The 19645-nt window shown below is 38.0% G+C and overlaps 1 long non-coding RNA gene across 1 annotated transcript; it reads left to right on the forward strand.

Annotated features, from left to right (window-relative positions):
• The first annotated feature begins 18356 nt into the window (after positions 1-18356).
• Positions 18357-19645, forward strand: LOC115969771. The gene is made up of 2 exons (XR_004087069.1): positions 18357-18735; positions 19228-19645. It is a non-coding gene; the product is annotated as an uncharacterized LOC115969771 (long non-coding RNA).

Here is a 19645-nt window from a genome sequence, read left to right on the forward strand (position 1 = left end):
CAACTTGGGGAAGAACAAAACCATGAGAGGTATAGGCCCCAAAGTAGACAATATCTACACAGTTAGGGTGGGGCCGTTACACTGGCCCTTGAGAGGTTAGTGCTTTTTACGCCCTCAAGGAGGTATATGGGCTGGATGCTGACACTGTGGGTAGATTTAGAGGTAGGTTTTAATTTTCGGAGAGGGTTCGTGTTCGTCGGCCCAATGACGAGGATAGGGCTTGCCACTTTTTTCTTGGTGAGGTATGCTTATACGAGGCTACCTTCACTTGTGGCCTTAGGTTCCCCGTCCACTCGTTCATCATGGAGCTTTTGGATCATTTTGGTATTGCCCCCAGGCAGCTTAAGCCTAACTCATGGAGGATAGTGGTTAACTATATGGAAATATGGTTGACTATTATCAGGGATATGATTAAGGTGGGTGAGCTCATCCACATGTATCGTTTGAAAGGGTCTAAAGAGTACGTGTATTATGAATTAGTGCCCTAGGAGAGGAAAACAAGGATTGTCAAGGGTTTACCTTCGTCCTTCAGGTATTAGAAATCAAGATTTTTCTTTATGTCCGGGGATGATTTTGAGACTCCCTTTAGCAGGGATTGGGGTGATATCCCGAGGTTGCTTCATCGGTGGGGAACCCCGACCTTAGGTGCGTCAGTATTTCTTCCCGTCGTTTTTAGTTTTGTTATATTTGCTGTTATCGTCACTGATTCCTTTGCTTCTTGTTTTGTGCAGTTAAGAGACGGCCTAAGCTCAAAAGCAGGCATAAGGAGCATGTTGAGAAGGCGATAGAGTACGCCCTGACAATCGAAAATTGGGACGACCTGGTAGATCTGAAGACCCTTGCCTTCTATCATCTTGGTCCTAACCCGTCTTCCTACGTTTTGCGAGGTCTTGGTATTGAAGAAAAAAAGAGTAAGTATTAAGTTCGTCAATGTTTGAGATCGTCAGTATTGACTTTCTTTTAAAATTTGGATTTTTGACAAGTGTTTTCTTCTTGCAGAAATGACGACTAGGTTTAACAAGGATATGTATGCAAAGATGAGATCCAAGAAGGATGAGCCGCTGTCCAGTATAAGGAAGAAGGGGGTACGTGTAACGGGGAAAGGTCCGTCCGTTACTCGAGTTGTTTCTGCTACTCCCATCGTCTCTGGTGTTGAGACTATGAGGACGGCCTCTCCAGCCACTTCAGTTGAAGAGATCCCCACTCCTTCATCAAAAAGGTCGCGCATATCGGGCAAGGAGAAGGGAAAAGCTAATTTTCGCTTGTCCATCGTCTGGGACAATGAAAGGCTGGCTGTGGACAGGGCGTATGGGGTCGTGACTGTTGAGGACCTGAAGGTCTTTATTGGTGTGCCATTCAAAGTGGTCGCGAATCAGCAAGTCTATAAATTTGTCCAAGTAAACAGCTCGTGTGTATTTCAGTTTCAGCTTTCTTTTCAGGTGTTGGGGGAGAGTCTCCATATTGCTTCTGAGTACCACACTCAGGAGGCCAAGGTGGCATCCCTAACATCCAGGATGGAGGCCTTGGAAGAGGAGAATTCTACGCTGAAGAAGAAGCTCATCGACTCCATGCACAAGGCCAACACTTAAAGGAAACACTAGGACCTTGACTAACGATCTCCGAGCTGAGCGTCAGTTAACTCTGGAGAAGGACGATTAGCTTCTGGCAGCTAAGGAGAAGCTTAAGACTATTGCCGCCCAGTCCGTCGAAGCTTTCCAGCAAACGAACGAGTACAACACTGTGCTCTTCAGTTGGTACTTTAAAGGTTTTAAGCTTCTGAGGAGATACCTCGTCAAGCATCCCATTGGAGTTGATCTACAGAACTTGGATCTTAAAGTGGTGGACTAGGAGATGGTGATGGACGAGGCTGCCCAATCTTCCGCTCTTGAGGATGATGTTCCCGAGAAGGCTTCTGCTGATGACGCCGCTACTGGCGATGACGTTGCTGCTGACCCTTGAACCTGATACTTATGAAAATTTTCTCTTTTCTTTTGTTTCTTTGGGTGCCCGTTATGTTTTGGGCTTTTTGTAAATCTAATTTTAGAACAATCTCCTTTTAATCTATCTTGAGAACAATATTTATAACCCAGTGTTTATGGGCCTTTAGATGTGAACACAATGGTAACTGCTCGTTGTTTTTGGGCTTTAATTAAATTTATGGTTGTGTACTTACTTGCATTTACTGGTTCGTCATATGCTTGTGATGTCTTACATTTGTCCGTGCCTTGTACTTAGCAAAATTTTTAGTTGTAACTTTCCTCTTCCTCCGTCATTGATCTGCTACTTAGTTGATTCCCTGCAACTCACAACTCTTCAGGGGAGCTCAAATTCAGCCTGAGCTTTGTTTTGATTTGTTGCAAGGTTCTCGTCCATTTTTTATTTTTTTATTTTTTTATTTTTTATCCTCTTAGGGATTTTGCCGTTGCATATGGATTCGTTAGTAACTTACATTTGTCGAGATGGAATCTTGTTACTTCGTCATTTTATTGTGTGACATGCACCCATTTAAGGGATCTTGTGGCTTCGTTAGTAACATATATTCGTCAAGGTGGAATCTTGTTACTTAGCCATTTTATTATGTGACTTACACCCATTTAAGGGATCTTGTCTTATTTGTGGTTTCATTAGTAACTTACATCCGTCAAGGCGAAATCTTGTTACTTAACCGTTTTATTGTGTGACTTACACCCATTTAAGAAATCTTGTCTTATTTGTGGTTTCCTCAGTAACTTACATCCATCAAGGCGGAATCTTGTTACTTTGCTATTTTTGATTTTATAGTTGATTAGACCTGCTTGCACGAAGACATTAGCTGAATAATTTTTTTATTAATTTCAGGATGGATACACTTATTTGTTACGTCTATTGGTGGTACTTCTTTAGTTGCTCAATGTTCCATGGCCGCGGGAGTTTCTGTTCGTCCAGGGTTTCTAGGTGATAGCTACCTTGCCTGGAGTAGTGGACGACTTGGTTGGGTCCTTCCCATGTGGGTCTAAGCTTTCCCTGGGCCGAGTCCCTTGTTGCCGTGGTGACCTTGCGCAGGACGAGGTAGCCTATATCACGTCGTCTGAGCTTTACCCTTTTGTTGTAGTATTCAGCCATCTTCCGCTGGTATTCTGTCATTCTGCTAGAAGCTTTGTCTCTTACTTCGTCTAGACAATCCAGGTTGATTCGTAACTGATCGCCGTTGTCATTTTCTACTTTGTGCAAAACCTCTCGCCTGATGCTGGCTACTCCTACCTCGACTGGGATTACTACTTCAATGCCATAGGTGAGTCTGAAGGAGGTTTCTCCAGTCAGGGTTCTTGTCGTGGTCCTGTAGGCCCACAAGACGTTGGGCAACTCTTCTGGCCAGGCACCTTTAGCGTCGTTTAGTTTAGTTTTGATAATCCTAAGTAGTGTCCGATTCATCACCTCTGTCTACCCATGCGCTTGTGGATGCCCTGGGATGAGAACTGGTTCTTGATGCCTACGCCTGAACAGGAATCTCTGAAACCTTGGCTATCAAACTGCCCCCTATTATTTGATATGATCTTTGGAATCCTGAACCTGCAAATTATATTCTTCCATACGAAGCTCCGAATTCTTGATTTAGTGATGGTCGCTAGTGCCTCTGCTTCAACCCACTTTGTGAAGTAATCAATAGCAACTAGGAGGAATTTTACTTGACATTTACCTTAGGGCAACGGGACGACGATGTCGATTCCCCATTGTGCAAATGGCCATGGAGATGCTATCATCGTCAGTTTCTCAACTGGAAGTTGCTGGACGTTCGCGAACCTTTGGCACTTGTCACACTTCTTGACGAGCTCTACTGCGTCTACCTGCATAGTAGGCCAGAAATAACCTGTTCGGATGACCTTGCTTACCAAGGATCTAGGACCAGCATGGTCTCCACAAACTCCTCCGTAGATTTCTTCTAGGACGTATCTGGCCTCTTCTTTGTTGACACACTTCAGGTAAGGCATGGAGAAGCCTTTCTTGTATAAGACGTCATTTAGGATCGTGAATCTGGCTGCCCTCTTCTTGATCTTCTTGGCCTCCTCGGCGTCCTGAAGGAGGTGTCCGTCTTGGAGGAAAGATACGATCTGTGTCATCTAGCTGTTTGTGCTTTGGATCGCAAATGTTGGGACTTCTTCAATGCTAGGGTGCTTTTGGACCTCCATATCTAACTCCATGCTCGTTGATCCTTCTTCTGACAAGGCCATCTTTGCAATCTCGTCTGCTGCCATGTTTTGGCCTCTTGGGACTTGCACGAAATCCAATTTATCAAACTCCTGGGCTAGATGCTTTGTCAGTTGGAGGTATTTCTGCATTCTTTCCTCATTTGCTTCATACTCTTCCTTGATCTACACTATTACTAATTTTGAATCGCTCTGGATAAGTAGGTTCCTAGCCCCGAGTGCCTTCCCGAGTCTTACCCTCGTCAGTATTCCTTCGTATTCGACTTCATTATTTGTGGCTAGGAACTTCAATCGGACTCCATACTTGAGCATTTCTCCATCGGGGGTGATTATGATGATCCCCACTCCCCCTCTTTTTTGAGCTGACGAACCATCAGCCTGGATCGTCCACTATTCTATCTCACAGGTAGGGTTACCATCTTCTAGGGAGGTGAACTCGGCAATGAAGTCCACAAGGGCTTGTGCTTTGATGGCTGTTCTAGGGTGTTACTTGATGTCGAACTGGTTGAGTTCAATCACCCATTAGACCATTCTCCGTACCGCCTTGGGTTTGTTCATGGATTTTTTGATGGGTTGATCCGTCATTACCAAGATGGGATATGCGTGAGGCCACAATTAATGTGAATGCGTTCTTCTCAATCCTTGAGTACTTAGCCTCAGCCCCTTGGAAAGCCTGACTAATGTAATAAACTGGGAGCTGCTTCTTGTTCTCTTCCTGAATTAGGGCTGCACTTACTACCGTAGCTGATACTGCCAGATACAGATATAAGTCTTCTCCTTGCTTGGCCGGACTTAGGAGGGGTGGATTACTAAGGTAACATTTGAGTTCCTGAAACGCTGCCTCACATTCGTCAGTCCAGGCAAAAGCTTGTTTCAACATTTTAAAGAAGGGTAGGCATTTGTTCATCGCTTTAGAGATGAACCTATTAAGTGTCGCGATCCTCCCTGTGAGTTTTTGGACTTCTTTGATGGTCTTGGGTGACGTCATGTTGAGGATGGCTTGCACCTTCTTCGGGTTCGCTTCTATTCCTCTCTAGGACACCATGAATCCCAAAAACTTTCCCAAGGCTACACCAAAGGCACACTTACTAGAGTTCAACTTCATTTGGTATTGTCTGAGCGTGGCAAACGTCTCCTTTAGATTGTCCAGATGGGTCAGTTCTTCTTTGCTCTTGACGAGCATGTCGTCCACATATACTTCCATGTTCCTTCCAATTTATTTGCTGAACATTTTATTCACCAGCCTCTAGTAGGTTGCCCCTGCATTTTTTAATCCGAAGGGCATTACCTTATAGCAGTAGAGCCCTTGACTTGTGACGAAAGTAGTTTTATCCTGGTCTTCTTCAACCATCTTTATTTGGTTGTATCCTAAGAAGGCGTCCATGAACGTTAGTAATTTATACCCAACTAGCTGGTCTATCCTTGGTAAGGGGAAACTGTCATTTGGGCAGGCTTTGTTGAGGTCCGTGAAGTCCACGTACATTCTCCATTTCCCGTTTGCCTTCTTCACTAAGACGACATTTGCGAGCCATTCTGGATAATTCACTTTGCGTATGAATCCTGCTGCCAATAGTTTGTTAACCTCGTCTGTGATGGCTTGGTTCCGTTCTGGGGCAAAGACCCGTCATTTCTGCTGGACGGGCTTCTTTTCGGGATTCACGTTCAACTTGTGTTCGATAACCTTTGGCGATATGCCAAGCATGTCCTCATGGCTCCATGAAAAGACGTCAAGGTTTTCCTTAAGGAACTGAATAAGCCTTAGCCTTAACCTTAACTCGGGACTCAATGTCGTTCCTATCCTTGTTGTCTTGGTTGCCTTTCCTTCTACCAGCTCCACTTCTTCCAAGGCTTCTACTTTATCTTCTTCCTTTTCTTCGATCGTCCAAGTATGGTTCTCCTTGGTAGCCAATATGGCCTGGTAGCATTCTCTGGCTAAGACTTGATTTCCTCTTACCTCGTCTACACCGTTCTCTGTTGGAAACTTCACCTTCAGGCAATAGGTGGAGGTGGCTGATTTCCATTTGTTGAGTGTGGGGCTTCCAATGATGACATTGTATGATGTGGGGCAATTCACCACTAAGAAGTCTAACTGATGGGTCAACTGCTTCGGGTATGTCCCCGCTGTCACCGTCAATGTTACTATGCCCTTGAGGTATACCTTGTCTCCGCTGAAGCTGACGAGGGGGGAGTCAAATGGGTGCAGTCTTCTAGGATCTAGGTTCAGCTGTTGAAAAGCGGGTAAGTAGATGATATCCGCGGAGTTGCTATTGTCCACGAGGATACTCTTGGTATTGAACCTTTCAATCGTGAGTGTTATGACCAAGGGGTCATTATGAGGCTGCTTCATCCCCCTTGCGTCTTCCTCGTTGAAGGATATATCTTGGTTCGTTCGTCTATGCTTGAGCGGAGGTACCATGTGGACGTTGTTCACATGTCTCTGGCATGCTTTCTTGAGGGATCTGAATGACCCTCTTGTGAATGGCCCCCTTGCGATCGTCATTATTTCCCCAATCACATTCCGTAGGGGCTGGAATGGGTGATCTTTGTCCCTGGATGATGACTCGTGCTGGCTTTTACTGCCGTCTCTGAACCTGCTGGGCTCCCCCTTCTTTACATACTTCTGCAACTTTCCTTTCCATATCAGCTCCTCTATCTGTTCTTTTAGGTCCCATCAATCCTCTGTGTGATGGCCATGATCTTTGTGGAACCGGCAGTACTTGTTTTTGTCACGGACGTTGGGGGATGAATGCAACGGCCTTGGCCACTTGAAGTAGTGATCATCTTTAATCTGTGCCAAACTTTTATCAAATAGGCATAATTAGAGGAGTGAATTTTACCGTTTTGGGGATTTTCTCGTCCTTCCTTTTACCCCCGTCGTTGATTCGTCAGTCTGGCCGGTCCCTTTTCTATCCTTTGCGATCGTCCTCCTTTCTTCCCGGCTTTTCTACATCCTTTATGGCGGCTAAAGCATCTTCGGCATTCATATACTTCTTTGCCTTCAAGAGCATCTCCGCCATCGTCTTAGGTGGATTTTTCGCGAGTGAAACTATAAAATCTCTAGACTTCAACCCTGCTTTGAAGGTCGTCAGCTGCACTATGTCATCAGCTTCGTCTACCTCCAGAGTCTCCCGGGTGAATCGTTTCACGTACGACCTTAGGGTTTCTTTTTCCCTTTGTTTGATAGTGAGTAAATGGTCAGCTGGTCTTTTTGGTCATTGTCCCTCGACGAAGTGATGCAGAAAAGTATCACTTAATTGCTCAAAACTTTCAACAGACGATTTTGGTAGTTTTGTGAACCATTCCCTTGCAGCTCCCTTGAGAGTTGTGGGGAAGGAACGACATAGTATCTCGTCAGGGGGCTGTTGGAGACCCAGAGTCGTCTTGAAAGTGTTGAGGTGGTCTAGAGGGTCCTTAAGCCTATCAAAAAGCTCAAGTTGGGGTAATCAGAATTTAGATGGAACCGAGCACTCCAAGACTGCCGTGGTGAACGGCAAGTCTGTTGTCCTCACCATCCTATCCACACTCCGATCCATCTGCCCTTTAATGGCCTTCCTCAGCTCATCCATCTCTTTTCTCATCTCCCAGAGAAGGTCTGAGTAGGGTTGATCCGGGCTAGTTGGTCCTCGCCAGTTACTCTTTCTAAGGCTATCTCCATCATCCTCTTGGTGGGCTGTAGACCGGTTTTCCTCCTGTTGAAGCCGTAGCTTCATCTCTTGATTATGTCTAGTGAGCTCCTCGACAGTGGCCACAAGAGCCTGAACTTGCTGAGCTAGAGTTGTAGAGTCTTGATTGGATTCCATCTGAATGTGGAAGTTGATGGGAAACTACGCTTTCGACCTTGAGTACAAAAATCGTCCCCACAGACGGTGCCAAACTGATGAAGCATGACTTGTCAGTCGAGGTGAATACATCCAGATGGATCTGGACTGGATACTTGCGTAAATGAAAAGACCGCTCCTTCCAATGTGGTCACTGGTGTGGTGTCTGCCACAACGTCTCCGATGCCAAAGTCAGAACAAGAAAGTGTTTTGTAAAATGAAACAAAATAGCAAAATAACAATCAGTGTCTTTTCAGAGTGTTTTTTTCGTACCTTGTGTTAGTAGTGTGAGGGCTTTATATATGTTGCCTTGGATTCTAGCTGTTGTGATTGATATTGTGATGTTAATGCCTTCCTTTTGTAACGCCTCCTGCCTAGTAATGGGGCTTTAATATGCTCTCAACGGTCTGTACAGTTAGTTTTGTAACCGTCCGAGGCATTATTGGCGGCATTGAATGATCCGGCTATCTCCGTCAGTGACGTGGGCATTTGTTAGGCTCTTCTTTGGGGAATGGTCTCGTCTGTCTTGCTGAGCCCATCTGTAGCCAATTTCATCAGTCCCATCACTTGCGACACATTCAATACATAAACATTGGTTTGGTGGCTTAAAATATATACTTGTGCACGGTTATCCTTTTATTGAATTTAAGAATGTGATCTATGATTAGACAATTGGGTAAACTCTAAGGAGGTATGAGTCGTGAAGTAGAAATGTTTTTTTCTTAAAATCTGGTTATCCTTTTACTAAGTTTAAGAATGTGATCTATGATTGGACAATTGGGTAGACTTTAAGGAGGTATGAGTCGTGAAGTAGAAATGTTTTTTTCTTAAAATCTGGTTATCCTTTTACTAAGTTTAAGAATGTGATTTATGATTGGACAATTGGGTAGACTCTGAGGAGGTATGAGCCGTGAAGTAGAAATGTCTTTTTCTTTTTTTTGAAGGGTGAAATGTCTTCTTCTTAAAATTTGTATTAGAAGGTGATGCATTTGTGTTATTCAAAAGTGGCAACATAAGAAGTTAATGGTCTCTAAAATCTATATTAATATCTATATCTATATAATATTTATAAGCCGAAACATAGCATTTATTGTTGCTATACTCTTATTAAGCCACATTAACATAACATTTTGATCCATTCAATATAGTTCGGTCCCATTCCATCCACTTCAGTAAAATTCGGTCCACTTTGGTCTTATATGGTGCACTTCAATCTCATTCTGTCCACTTCAGTACATTTCGGTCCACTCGGTCTACTTCGGTCCCATTCAATTCAATTAGGCCCCATTCCGTCCACTTCAATACAATTTGGTCCACTTTAGTCCAATTCGGTCCTAGTCGATCCACTTCAGTCCAATTTGGTCCACTTTAATCCATTTGGATTAATTGAGCCTTAAATTGATCCATTTAAATCTTTTTATTAAATTATATTATATTTTATTATATTATATATATATATATATATATATATATATGTATGTATTGTTATTGAATGCAAAATATATTATATGTTCCATTATATAAAACTTATAAAAATAGAAAATATTTAAAAAAATACAAGTCTAAGGACCTAGTTTGGACTTCTAGCCTAACGGAGGTATGGATTTAAGCCCAAAACAATAAATTTGTAGAGAATGAGTTGGAAAACTGGGTTTTAGTGAATTAGGTAACAAGCCAATAGATTTTGATGACAAAGAAAGAAAGATAACAGAAGTTTATTAAGGAAAAAGGTCCTCGGATTCGTCCGAGGAGACTGATTCTTAAATATTGCTCTTAAAGCTTCGTTACAAGTCTAGTTCCCAGGTTGCTATGGGTCTCTCCCCCCCTTTTTTCCTCCTTTCCTCCTTTATTTTATACTATCCTCCTTCTTTCATTTCCACCATCTATGTGTAGATTTAGATTGATAGTGCTGATACTTGTCCCATCAACCCCTTCAAAATGTTTTTAGGAGTAGCTGTAAGGCTGAAAAGCATGATTCAGTTAGCTGCAGAGCATTCAATGCGATGGTAGCAGCTTTCTTTTAGATATTTCAAGGCCTTCATTTGTCCTATTCCTTCTTAATACCAATCATCTTCCATGGAATTTTCCGGAATGTTGCTCTTGATGGCAAACCATACCCTCTACCCTCGGCCTTGTCTAGCCAAGGAGGGATTCTTCCTTGGACAACCCCTGGGGTGGCTCTGATCGGATTTCATTTCTTCACTTATTAACATAGACCCTTCTGAAAGTGTTTACCTGTCCTCGGGTTGTTTAACGTCCTCGGATTAGGCTCCTGGCCCAACATACACATAGATATGGGCTCCCTGGCCTTTCACCCTCACAACATGCACTATTTAACTTACAAATTTTACATTATATTTTTATAAAATAATTATATAATGTTTTTCCACGTATCATATGGGTTTACTACTAATCTTTGGATAAAGGGTTGTTACACTTTTTACATTTAAAGGTAAAATGAAGTTATAAATTTATGCTAGTTAAACTCACATGTCTTAATACTGTCATAGCACAGAAAGTGGTTGATATGGACACCCTGGCTTATGGGTCTCAACTCTCATATGTAATAGCTGAAAGTGTCATTGCGAATGCGAGAGGTGGTGAAAGGCCTTTTGAGATGAACAACTTCACGTACACGGTATGATCAGATCATTGTCACAAAAGGCTACAAAGAGTACCATTGTATTATATATGCAGGAAAGGGCCTTTTTATTTTGGCATGCACTCATATTCAACACAGACTTTTTTATGCCCAGTTGCCAACTTGCATGCCTTATGGTTATGGACCACAAATATTTATAACGTAATAATGTAAATGGGTCTACTTTAGAACTGAGAGAAGTTAATACCTTCAGCTACCATTTTAACCTGTAAATGTAAACTGGTTGTTGACTCCAAACGTACATTTGCTAATCAAAGATTGGTTTGAACTTTGGAGAGTACTGTGCTATATAATCACAGTAAGGCTGTCCATGCAAATGGGCTATCACAATCATTTATTGCTGTCTTGGCGACTGGTTACTCAGTTTTAATATATTTGTTAGATTCTTTTAATTTTATTTCCGAGTTTGAACTTGTCACCAAGTTGTATTTGTATATTTAGATTTTTTTTTTTTTTTTTTTTAAACGTGGAACAAGTTTGAACTTATTTACAATATATTAATTTGAGTAACTTAGTCATACAAATTATGACTACATTTTTTTTAACCAACTTCATAAATTTATGCTAATGATTAATTAATTAAGATTATACTCTTTAAGTTAATTAAGAAATTCAATTTTCATGTTTTAACTTATAGAATTACAGTCCCCGATCTTATGTTGATCAAATTCATATAATTTTAACTAAAAATATAACTATTTATATTATCAACAACAACAAATATATTATTGTAACTAAATAAGTTGACTAATTTAATAATTAAGCCTACCTTAATTTCCATTTTTTTACTAAATAAATGACATCTATAAACGTTTTCCTGCTGAAGCTAATCCTAATTCCCAAGTGCTCAAATGTTATGTTAAATAATGAGATAGGTTTTTGACTTTATTTTAGTTTTTTATTTTTATTTTTTTGAATATTTTGGATTGTTTATTTGTCTATATTTATTAAAAGATATAATTTTTAGTAGTTATTATATTAAATGTGTGAGAAAAAACTAAAATTTAATTTATTTAAAATAAAATTTAATAAAAAGTACTAGTTTTTCCAAATAGACACTACATATATAATTATATAAATATATATATATATATATATTTATATATAAAAATATTATCTACTTATAAATTAGATTCTCAAAATAAAAATTATATAATAAAATAAAAACATAGAATTTTTTATTTTTATTTTTTGCTACAAATAAGACATGTAATATTTGTTCATTTTTTGAAACTAGCCTTATAACATTCTTGGTTGTATTAGTAGTTCTAAATGCTTAATATAAACGAAAAAACATGTAAACCTCAAATTGAAATGAATGAAAAATTATGACACTATAAAAAATAAAATAAAAAACCTCATTAAACGCGCAAGACACATGTGATGAGGCTAGTCAAGACTTAAACATTTCTCTTTTTTTTTTTTTTTTTTTCTTCTAAATTCTAATCTCAGGTTTATTTATTTATTTTGGTTTTTGTTTTTATTTTTTCAAATATATTCTTATTTATTTTTGAATTATTAAAAAAATGTGATTTTTAATGTACTCTTTTTTTTTTTCTTTTTAATGATTTATTTATTTATTTATGTTGGTGTTTGAATTGTTTTCTCTCCATATCTGATTGTACTGCATTTCTTTTTTTCATTTTCATGAATGTATTTTCTATGTTCAAAATAAAAATTACTATATGTGTAGTTTAATTAGATAAAAGAAAAAAATATCTTAATTTAAGATGAATAAAAAATTATGATACTAAACCCAAAAAAAAACCCTTTGCACGCACAAAGTCGTATGAGGACAACGAACTTAGTACGTGTGTATATATATATATATATATATATATATATGTATATATCCCTGTTCCTCGAAAAGAACATGAGTGCGTAATCCACTTTGCTATAATAAGGGGTCTTATTAAACTCGATTATATCCACTAGTAATACTATCTAGTCGAAAGTCAATGTCAATCTTTGAGGTCACTGCCAGGATGTCTGGATGTGTACCGTGTAGGACAGAAGAACTATGCTTGTACAGGGATTGTACACACTACGTATTCAAAGACCTCTGAATAAAGACAATCACTTTACATGGTACATACGACAGTCCTAATTTCCAAGAATTTGATCTTTGATTTTTAATTGTAACTTTATAACTTATCTAAAATCTTATTTACTTTAATCCCTTTTTTTATTAACTACTGAGTATAAAAAGAAACAAATAAGTCTACTCATACCTCATAAAGATAATAATAATTTTTTAAATATTTTTTAAAATGATATATTGTGATTAGTGTAAATAAAAATAATGTTAATAATTATTCATAAAAAAATTATTTAAAAAAAAAAAAAAAAAAAAAACCTCATGCGAAAGATAGTAATGTTGAGTGAATCACTAGATTCACAATGAACAATGTTAAGTGTGTATTTCTAGCATTGCTAAGATAAAAATAAATAAATAAATGAGCAAAGGTATTATAGTTTATACTACTTTAACGGGAATTTCTTAGTAAGTTTGGAATTAATGAGATTATGTGTGTGTTTGTATTCAACTTAATTCACGTCCACGTTTTCTCTGCTGCGTTTTGTTCTTTTTTTTTTTTTTTTTGTTTTCACGCGTTTTAGGGGTATTGCGGTTACGGTTCAATGAACAGTAACCGCAAATATTGACTTTCTGCCATGAACAGTGAATATATGCACTATTCATGGATCCACAAATTTCATTTTTTATCAATTTTTTCATTAAAAATGGGTCCCACAGTACTATTCACACATTTAAAAATTATTTTGCTACAGTGTTTTCAGTTTTCAATTTTCAGTTTCAGTAAAATAAGTTCTATCCAAACACACCCTATATGTGTGTCAATATATATATATACACACACTAGAGGTACGTATTTCTACTATTCATATAAATAAAGAAAAGTATAAAACAAAAAGAGAGCTAATCCAAAGAATTATTGGACTTGTGGTTGATAAGATATTTCAGACCCACCAATCCCTGACCAGCCCAACCGCTGAATTTAATGTTACCCCACGCCCCATTATTATATTTTTCTTTGTTACTGTATTAAAAACATGCTCAATTAATTGGTGTTTCTTCAATCTTTCTCATTAACTTCCATGAAGGTCCAGTCTCCCCCGCCATATTCACTCTTTTTCCACAAACTGACTTACTTTCATGTTATACAATGCCACTAAGTACATGAACGCTGAGGACGACATGATGGCTCGAGGGGGCAAACCAAAGAAAAAGGAAAGACAAGACGATCCCAGTCATGACAAAGGAAGAAAGTCTGCTCGGACGAATGACTAAGGTTGAAAACCCATTTGATGTGTTTGTAACTTATCAATATCAAAATAAATAAATAAATGAAAAAGTTTGGGAGAAGTAATGAGTTTAAATAATAGAGAAAGCAATGTTGAATATGTATGATCATTTGACAGGATGAACAGTTTTGCTTGTAGTTTGGAACCTTGTTATGATTGTAATGATTTTTGTGTCTGATTTTGGAGCTATAAATTATATGGGTATCATTTGGAATTTGGTTTATTTAAGGAAAAAATAATAATAATAGGACCATGGATGATGTACAATCATGAAAGGCCAAAAGGTTAACTAACAGGGTAGCTTTAAAAACATAGGTAAGGAAGTCACCAAGTTTATTGAGATTTTTGCCTACCTGTAATGGCAATGAATGACAGAATTAGGTAAGAAGAGATAAGGTAATTTGATTTAGTTTAAAGATGTGAGAAGGACGGAAGGTACGATAGAAAGTTTGTTGATTTTGCATACAACAGGCCATCATAGCATAAGCTCACAATAGGCTTAAATCTTAATGCAGGATGGCAAAACCCATATGTATAGTTGTCCCCTAGTAATGGGAAGGCTTTTTTTGGCTCGAAAGGGAAAGCAACTAATAGGTGAGTTATTTTATCATATTTGGAGTATTTTGATTGAGGACTATTTGTACTCAGAGAAGTTGTGCTATTAATGGGAGTTTGGCTCCTCTTGACGAGGTTAGTCTCCCTTCCTATAAAATGCATTTGCTTCACTTGACGGTCCTTTCTCTACTTATCTCAATCTTTTAGATTTTTTACATAGTAAGCAGTCAATGTCCCTTTCAGTATTTTCTTTCTGCAGGCGTTTTTCAACGCAGTATCTAATAAGGAGGATTGATTAGGAGTTGCAGTTTGATTTGTAGTTTGAGAATGATTAGAATCTTGTTAAAAGTGATTAGTCAGACAAACTTGATACATAAAGTGATTTTTTTTTTTTACATGCTATGATTAATTTTAGTATGTTATAATAAGTATTAAAGCTTGTTTTGAAGCTTGAAGCCTGGATTTATCATTAAAAACTAAAATCTGGTGCTTTATACTTCCTTTTCTTTTTTTAAAAATTCATAATTTTTTTCCAGAATTTCTTGACTGTCTTTTTCTGTGTGGGGATATTTACAGACCAGAACAGAGGGTTCCACTCTCTTGGGGTGTTTCAATCTTTGAAGAAGTTACTGAAGCATGAAGGTTTTCAAGGATTCTATAAGTAAGTTCACACTCATTCAATTCAATCATTTATTATATCTATCCCACAATAACGTATTCTAGCTTATACTTGTATGTATTTTAGAGGAAATGGAGCAAGCGTCATTCGAATCATTCCTCATGCAGCCTTGCATTTCATGACTTATGAAGAGTATCGGTGTTGGATCCTGAACAACTATTCTGCCTTAGGAACAGGGCCCCTTATTGATCTTCTTGCTGGTTCAGCGGCTGGAGGAACTGCAGTTCTATGCACATATCCTTTAGATATGGCTCGTACTAAACATGCTTATCAGGTATATATCTTGCATAATAATGATGAAACATATGGTCTTATCTGAATGAGGTGGAGCATCTATGGCATAGTGTGAATTTGTAGTTATTAAATGTAAATTAACTGATGTTTCTTGTTTACTTATCAAAAAACTGATATGTTTTTTTGTTTAGGATTGTAGTTAATGCTACTAAAGATTTTTCTTTGTGAGTTGCTATCTAATTTCTTATGCTTTCCTCCCCATTAGTTTAAAATATAAGTATTAAATATTCATCTAATTTGTTATTATATGTGCCAATATATAGAGTTTACCTCCAAATTAGTTTGATGGAAATTTCCTCCTACACACTACGTGGCAATTGAAACGACCATCCGCATGTAGTTTTAGTCACACGACCTATTTAATGAGCCACGTTATTTAATACACGTGAATGGTTTTAAGAATCACCATGTAATGGATTGGAGGAGATTTCTCCAAATTGGTGACTATGTCCTAAGAAAAAAATATTGTAATGTTTTTGAAAGTTTATTTTAAATATCTTGTACGTTTTTAGACCTCTTAAAACACAAGTTGTTTAACCTAGTTATTTAGCTAAGTGATTACTTAGATAAATTATTCAGTTCTAGGTTAACAATATTCAAATCATATCATGTAAATAATGCAGAAATATAAAGAACACGCGATATGATAACCCAAGAAAATCAAACTGTTAAAAAGCTTGGAAAAGATTTAACCTAGCTATCCTCAAGGTAAAACAAATCCACTATGAAAGAATTGAAGTTTGTACAATTGAACCCAACTCCGAGTCCACGGACTACTTCTTTCCTTGATCCACTACAACCACAGGTTCTCCTACTTGTGATTTTGAGACTCCACTCAAAGTTTTCAAATCTTCTTTAAGTTCTTTATGCAGCAACTGAAGCGATCACCAAGTTCTTGACATAAATCTCGATCTTGATAACTCTAAGTGTGTATGAAAGTAAATACCTTTAGATTTCATAAGAGATTCAACACACAACACATCAAAGACTAGGGCATGGCTCTGATACCATCTGTAACGACCCCACCCCAACTGTGTAGATATTGTCCACTTTAGGACCTATACCCCTCATGGTTTTGTTTTTTCCTAGGTTGCGTTGGGGAAAAGACCTCTACACATTGAAGGGAGGTCATTCCTTATAAACACATTCTCATGTGCTTCCCTAGGCGATGTGGGATTCCATGGAATGCAAGACTCCCTTTTTTTGGGTCACTACAATTTTATCTGTAACGACCCAAGGAAAAATGCTAGCTACATCTGCGCTATACCTCAAAATGACTAATCACAATTGAAGCTCCTTGTAGTCAATCAAATTAGGGTATCACAATCTCCCCCACTTAAATCTCTAACGTCCTTGTTAGGGCCCACTTTATGGGGTAGTGTCTTTGAGCCCACACAGGATTACCGAGCCGGTTCTGATACCATCTGTAACGACCCCGCCCCAACTGTGTAGATATTGTTCGCTTCGGGGCCCATACCCCTCACGGTTTTGTTTTCCCCCGAAGCACACAGTAGTGGGGGAAAAGGTCTCTACACATTGAAGGGATGTCATTCCTTATAAACACATTCTCATGTGCTTCTCTAGGCGATGTAGGATTCCATGGAATGCAAGACCCCCTTTTTTTGGAGGGAATGGGTAGAGTAGCAGTGTGATGGGCAAGTATGTAGTAAGTTAGGCAACGTTTTAAAGTTTTAATGAAAATAGCATCTCGAGTTTTAGAAACTCGAGATCCATATTAAAACCCGAGTTCCAAAGACTCGCTTTGCGAGTGTTTGGCTGGACGATTTGGACTGAAAATGCCACATAGATCTCGAGTCTTTAAGACTCGAGTTCCATGCAAAAAAAATTTCCCCTATAGTGGCGTTTTTAAGTCTTATAGTGATGTTTTGAAGCCCTATAGCGGCGTTTTACTGTAAAATATTTTTTTATAAGTGTGATCACCCATACAAGGTTCTAGGAGCCCTATAGTGGCGTTTTTAAGCCCTATAGTGGCGTTTTAAAGCCCTATAGCGGCGTTTTTCTGCAATTTATAAAAATCGAGTTTTTAGAACTCGATTTCCACGTGGATTTTTTTCCACATCAGACCCATCCGCTTACAAATCGAGACTTAAAAACTCGAGTTTTATCTTGGAACTCAAGTTTTAGACAATCGAGATTCTAGTTTTCAACATTGTTTTGAAACGTGACAACTAACTAAATTTTTTGATATTTATTGTTATTTGGAAAAGTTGTTCCTTTTTTTGGGTCACTACAATTTTATATGTTTCAAACATGTTTTGTGAAGGATTTGATTCATAGGTTTTTTTTAATAAGTAATAATATTTATTCAAAAAAAAAAAAAAAAAAAAAAAACAACAACAACAACAAATACATAGATTTTTTTGGTTTAGGGAAGTGACATGGTGAACAGGCCAGGGTTGCTGTTTTATTAATAATTGTATACGTATACTATCTCCCTCGGTTTGGTTTTACTCATTGACATTAGCTATATATAAATTTGATTGTTATAAGCAACATATCAAAGCTGGGGTAGACGCCTAGATTTGACCCTTTAATTAAATGTTTTGACTCATGCTGTATCCAGATTTTCTTAGTTTAGAATGACCAGCAAGGGTGGTTTGCTAATCTCTTAGGAATTGCATGATGGTGAAATAGTAAACTAATCAGTTTGGTACAGGTTTTACAAATCATTTTACGGGTGAAAATTCCAGAGGTCAACTACATGCAATAGCTATCAAAATTATGAAATTATTCCTGATACACGAAGAAATTGGACTGCCAGACTTGAACTTTCTTAAAATTATAAGGATTAAAACTAATTACTGAACAAGATACAATGTAGTTGCTATATTGACCTCAGGCTGTAGATGAGTATATTTAAAATTAATAATGCATCTCAAGTTTACTTACCAATGGTTGGCTTGAGCTCAAACGCAACAAGCAAAGAAATAACTTGCACAAAGCTTTTGCGGTCCATTGGCTTGACATTCTTGAAACATTGATGCCATTGTAATTGCTAAATCAAGTTGATACTTTAACATGAGTTACATGGATCTGATGTTTTACATTACTTGTGGGGTGCAATTGCAGGTTGAAAATTTGCAACCTTCATTCCAAGGAAGTGCCAGATATAGAAACACATGGGAAGGTCTTACTACTATTGTTCATAATCAAGGATGGAGACAATTGTTTGCAGGTCTAAGCATTAACTATATAAAGGTAATTGTTGATAGTTACTTTATACATGCTCTGTCTGGATTTCAGATTGATGCCTTTCAAGATTTTGTCTTCTAGTTAAATTCTTATGTAATTGCTGCATTTTTCTGTGGTTAGCTTTCTAGGATTTCATGTTGGCCAGATTGTGCATTAGCATATATTAATTGATCTTCTTGAAGCACTGCAACAATGTGGTGTTATGTTCTCACTAAATATATTTCTTACTAAAAACATGCATGTGCAGAGAGTAGTTCTTTTTCTTATAGTTCAATAAAGTAGGTTTGTCTGTCTATGATGTATCTATCATTGATGCTTCAAAGAAGAATTTTAGACTCTGATTACTTGGACCAATCTTTTGAAGGTGTGGAGTACAAGTACATAGACCACTTAAACTGTTAAGAAGAGAATACAAAGTTATTAAGGGTGACCTTGTTTGTGTGATTGGTCTCTTGAAGCACAAGTGTCTTGCTAACAATGATTATATTATGTTCTTAGATTGTTCCTTCTGTGGCCATTGGTTTCACTGCGTACGACATGATGAAGTTTTGGCTCCGCATCCCACCTCGACAGAAGACTCAATCAATATCTGCTGCCTAATTCCTTTGGAATAAGACCATAAATGCAACTTGGTTACATGGGCTGTGCAATCCAGAATGACGCACGATCTATAGATGCAAGTAATCAACAAAGGTGTCCTCAAAATAATACTCTGATTGTCTTAGTTAATGATTAGTAAGATATGGTGAACTAAGTGGGTCCAAGCTGTAAACTTGGAGTCTTGAGTCTGTTGAGATTCTATTTATATTCAAAGCAGTGTGCTTGTTTTATTGGGGAGAAAAATAATTTTATATGTAAAAATTTGTCCTTTTTAAAGTTGTTTAATCATATGGCAGGAAAAAGTTATTTGATTTTT

Source organism: Quercus lobata, chromosome 2 (assembly GCF_001633185.2).
Source record: "Quercus lobata isolate SW786 chromosome 2, ValleyOak3.0 Primary Assembly, whole genome shotgun sequence".
Lineage (NCBI taxonomy): Eukaryota > Viridiplantae > Streptophyta > Magnoliopsida > Fagales > Fagaceae > Quercus > Quercus lobata.